Source organism: Branchiostoma belcheri, unplaced genomic scaffold, assembly GCF_001625305.1.
Source record: "Branchiostoma belcheri isolate BF01 breed outbred unplaced genomic scaffold, Haploidv18h27 scaffold41, whole genome shotgun sequence".
Lineage (NCBI taxonomy): Eukaryota > Metazoa > Chordata > Leptocardii > Amphioxiformes > Branchiostomatidae > Branchiostoma > Branchiostoma belcheri.
This window is the reverse complement of record NW_017804032.1, coordinates 707,913-713,283: the sequence shown is the minus strand read 5'-3', so window position 1 is coordinate 713,283 and position 5,371 is coordinate 707,913. Positions and strand designations below refer to the sequence as shown.

Sequence of the window (5,371 nt, the reverse complement as noted above, 5' to 3'; positions counted from 1 at the left end):
CCGCCATGAATACGTTCTTATTCGGGAGGTAATTTCATTTCGCCGCGCTCTGCCAGTCTGGCAGGGCGATTTTCTCAGAAGTTGTTTTGTTGGCGGCGCGCGGTTCTCTGTAGTTGCCTGCGGAGCCGGCGCCGGTGCCGGCTGGGGATAGGGATCACTCCGGCGACATGTCCGAGCGCCCCGGGTCCCCCTCTCTCTGTCCGGACTCATCTAAACCGTTATCTACAGACAGATTTTACCGTATCACCCCGTCCCGTCTGCCCCGCATGTCAGAGGCACGCTCCGAAGGTGGTACAGAGGTCGGGAGGGATCAGAGACAGACCGGGGGACCGTAGCCCTGCGTCCGCGTCCTACATGTCAGCTTGGTAGGTTGTCTCTTCCTTCTGTAATGACCTTGCTTTGGACAAAACACGCCCTATAGTATGTCATTTTACCATCATTCGGTGTCATGTAAACAATGAGGGAGGTAAGAATTGTTTTCTCACATATATTTTCATAGAGTTAGCTCTAAAACTATAACATAGTATAAATGAAAGATGTTTCTAAGAGCGTCCTTACCTGTACTTTTAAAGCGTGACGTTAAATGAGATTGGAAACGAACGGTCGTGAGAGTGCTTCTGACCCTTAACCCTATACACTTTGCCCTCAAAAGATGACCCCCTTACCGACGTATTTTCACCTGGGCAAGTTTGGTATCATGAAAACGTAGTTGTTTTTTTTGGTCTAATATTGCGTTGACAGTTCTAGGGTGGTTGTAGATGATGGTGATGATAGCTATGCTACGGAGCGCATGCGCGTTGGTAACCTTTAAAATGGGGTCAAGGACACATGGTCCTTGGTGACGGCAAGGACAGAAGACATCCCTTTGTTTAGTAGATCAAAAGTATTGTATTTAAGACGACATCAGAAAACAATTATTTAGCACCGTGTCCAAAATGCTCCCTTACTTCCCCACCATTCCCTACCGCAATTTTACTACTAAAATCAAAGAACCCACATATTATAGAAGAAGTGGGTAAATTCGTCTTCCATTGCCTAAAGAGAAGAAGTCAAACCCAGTAAAACTAGTACCATGTATGTTGTAGAATATATTATAATGCTAGAAGGAGATATAGTCTCACGTACCATTGTATTTTCTCCCTTGTGTTGTTTGTAACTGCAATTAGCCCTCGGGCAAGTATTTGCAATAAACTTTCTATTATGTATTTTCTTTGTTAATCAACTCACTAGCTGGGTTGACGCATGATGGTTTACGTTGAATTCGAAATAGTTGGTCTTAACATTAAGTTACCAACGTTGTATAGCAGGACCAATTGTAATTTCCAACACAAATCGAAAATTATATATATTGGACTGGACCAAAATTTTTACTTTTTTTAATCAAGTCTTCGTAAAAAATGAGCAATTCATCGTTTTTATGGCGTCATCACGTTATGCAGATAGACCGTTAGCAGTGGATCAAACGTTTCAGAAAGTTTGTGGTGCCCCCCGTCTCGTCTCTATTGAGGGGTGGTTTTGACTCCTTCAAGTATCCATGACCATGACATAGGAATTCGTGTACTTGTGTTGTTTTTGGTACTTAGATCAAGTGATCGCCAAGCAAGGCTGGTGCCAGTTGACACTATCAAAAAGTTGGTATACCTCTTGAATGACTTTCAGCTTTAATAGATCCAAGATGTTTAAGAAGTTTTCAAGTCGACTGAGTCGCATTTCTTTGATGGAGAAGGGGAAGAGCAAGAAGTAGTGAGACGACATAACTCTTTATTGCATTAAAAACGGTAAAAAAAAATCCATAAAATGACAATTTAGTTTGCCATTTTTGTACGAGTCGTAGCTAGCTCTGAAGACGGAATTGTTTTTTTCCGCTTCAAGAGCTCTTTATTTACCTCGGCACAGAGGCTTATACTTCTTTCTGTTTTGAAAAGACAATGGTTCAATGGGCTTCTATATGTGCAGCTTTTGTAAGCTTCTCCGGTCCATTGTTTCTGGTCAATTGCTAACGATGATTACTACCTCGTTAACAATGATAACTATCTAGTTAGCAAACAGATTTGCTTATCAATGACTGACACATGTAAATGCGTAGTTAACAACACAGCTACCGCGCAAATGGCAGTTTTACCGACTCTTTCTCCGCCGCTTCGAAAAGAAGTCCAAAATAAGTGAGTTTATTTTTCTTCTAGTTCGCAAGGGTATCAGAAACTCCCTACTGACGTATGTAGCGGCTTTCGCTTAATCAATTTAAGATCGTTTTGTCCAATACATCCGATACGGGACCTACGTTCGGCTTACGCCGCCTTTCTTGTAAATCACCCTTCATTTAAAGCCATAAGGACAGTGTTTATGTAGTCTAAAGTCGCTAGCCACGATTCTGGTATATACGGAGTCGCCTGGGCCGAAAAAATCCGCCGCGTATTGCTAGACACAAAGGTCGCACAAGATCGTGGTTAGATAGCTTTTACCGACATATTTGGGGAACTTTGGTCGCCGATATCGTTCTATTATGTGAATGTTTGGCGCATATTTCCGTTACCTCCAACTGTAGAGTCGGTATGAATGGGCGCAATATTCCCACATGCCTCGCAATACAGCGACGCGACACGAGATCTCTTCAAAACTTTACTTAAGGTGTTTCCAGTTAGAAATTCAGCAAACAAGTGTTAGATCCGTCCGTAACAATAGCTCCTTATCCCGGATTGAATGGGGGTATGCGGAGTGTGGTGGTGCCGAACAAAACGTTGATGTTGACATAGACCAGGGGCTTTGTGTAGAACAATGGACAGGTGGGCTGGATGGCTGAGCGCAGTTTATGAAGATATTTTTGTCGCCATGGCAGCGGCAAACAAACAGGCGAGGCGTGCATGTGTGTGTGTGTGTGCGCAGGTTGGACGGTGCTGTTCTTGAGAGCAGTACTTCAGTAGACGCCACGCTTTCTGTTGAACTCCTCTACGGTCCCGTTCTTATTATACAGCGGGGGTCTAGTTTCAGCCGACTGCTATGCAAATCCCCGAGATTTTGGTGAGTTACCGTTTTGGTATCCTTCTTATGCGACATTCACCAAGCAGAGGTTTAGGCTTCGACTTATTTTTGGTGTACTTTTTAGGCGTTTTTATCGGTCTCTCTTTTTTTACTTGTATATATTTTTTTACGCCAGCCATGGAGTGGCAAATGGTAACTGCCTGGCAAATGGACACTGCCTGGCCAATTTGATACTGTCTTGCAACCAGCAAAGATCTGCTTGGAGATAACTTAAAACCCGTATTTGGGATACGTTAGATTTAGAAGATCATTAATGTGAGGATCAAGAATTTACCACATATCCCTTGTGATAATTCTGTGGAGTTAACCTCTTCCAACAAGCTACATATAAAGTTAAATCTTAACGCTGCGTATTAGAAAATGCTTCAACACTTTCTGTGGTGGCTTTCTTACACACATTGTAGAGTTGCTACAGGCTACCGCCCCCGAAGACAAACTTGTGAACTCTGCGTCACATTATTTTTGCTGCCAGATATTACGTTTGCCTTTAGATTATTTTTATCAGCATATACTAATACAGTAGGGTTAACATTCTTCGGGATACGGTCAAGTGCTTTCGATTGAATTGTAGATACGGCCATGCTGATACACTGGTATATTCTGCACGACTGTATATACGTTCGGTATAACGGTATACAACGGTTTCTGCAGGATAGATACGTTTAGGTCCTTCCCACAGCACGTGGTATATAGGGCGGCGCCTATCTCACTTAGCCCTTAGGCCACACAGGTGTACAACGGGTTGTTTTCCACTAGCAGAGCTGGAGGAAATGTCAGGGAGTAGTAGATATAAAGAAAGACAAAGAATGGAGATAGTAGGAGAGAGAATGATAGGTATAAGAAAGAACAACTGAAAAGGTAAGAAGTTATCGATATGCTAAGTCTTAGGATCGTCACTGATATTGTCATTACCTCCGTAAATGGAGGTATTGTTCTTGTTATGTGTCGTCTGTGTGTGATTATGCCATTTTTTATGCTTGGGCCAGCATAAATTAAAACGCTATGGATATATTTGCGACGATATTTGGCATGTGGGTAGGTCTTGGGAAGACAATTGGATCAAGGTCGATTCTGAGCCATGGTAAATGGCATTGACTTCAAGGACTGGGATTTAGTCGGATCCTCCATACATCTGCTTGGAGATATTGATGACGTCAAGGCACTTGTATGAAACCACAGCCTCTTCAACTTGAAGTTCAAGCAAGTGTATGTTTACATTACAACCTTTCCTAAAGGTACAAACACTCCAACATTACGACATGTTTGCTTAATCTCCAAGCAGATATTTTTGTGGCTGCTAAGACAGTATCTCACATTGGCCAGGCTGTAACCATTTACCATATTTGTCTGGTGGAAAAAAAGATACCAGTAATAAGAAAAAGACGATCGACAAAAACGCCTACAAAAATAAGAAAAAAATAAGATGAAGCGTCAACCTCTGCTTGGAGAGAAGTGCGTGTTCTAATGAAGTACTCTAGCAACACTGACGTAACTTTTATGGAGACTTTTTGGTCTGTTTTCTCCCAAGTCTGACGAAAAGTACACCCAGGAGCCAGTTAGCTTCTCATTGGTGAATAATTAACCACGTGACCGATCCACTGCCTTGCGAACTAGCCTCCGAAAAGATGAAGGTCAACGGCGGTTTTGAACCCGGCCCCCTAGCGGCTCTCCTCAGCAATACAGTATTCTCATTTTTATATCTTTATATCTGTTTTGGACAAATCGTGGTCTTGATTTTTTTTCTCATCATCAAGTGTCTTGATGCATGTGTTAGGCTCACGTCCTTTTGAATCTTGTTTTGACCCTTCTTCACTAAAAACGAAGCCGTCTTTCACATAAATCGTAAAAACTGTACACCATTTCGCTACTGAAAGGCACTTCGCTACTCAAAGACAAAACATAGACAACTGGGACACAGCGTGCATTATGCACCTGTCACTAATCTGCCGTAGTTTGTGTATGAAGACTACTGATAGCTTTCTCCAGCCGCCCTGCCTTTCACTCTACCATACAGAAGAGGGGAGATGAAACTTTTGTCATGCTTTTGAAATTCCCCAGATAGCCAGGCTATTACCTTTACAGTCAGGAGTTCTGAATCAATAAACATGATGGTGATTCCTTTGATGAAGCCCTTTTCTCTGCGCTAACCTGTCTGGCGTGGACACAGAGGGTTCGGACATGGATGATTTGGGGTGGCGCCACGGCCCGACACGCCGCGGGCTGAGGCACGAGATAAGGCAGCGGGCAGGGGCATTACCTGGGCCGGAGAAGCCGGGGTAGTTACTCTCCAAGTTTAGACTTTTTTTGGCTTTTAGTTTAGGCCTTTTTCATG

At 43.0% G+C, this 5,371-nt stretch overlaps 1 pseudogene; it reads left to right on the top strand.

Annotated features, from left to right (window-relative positions):
- Positions 1-282: 282 nt before the first annotated feature.
- The window catches only part of LOC109477717, a 9,943-nt pseudogene continuing 4,854 nt past the window's right edge, over positions 283-5,371 (top strand).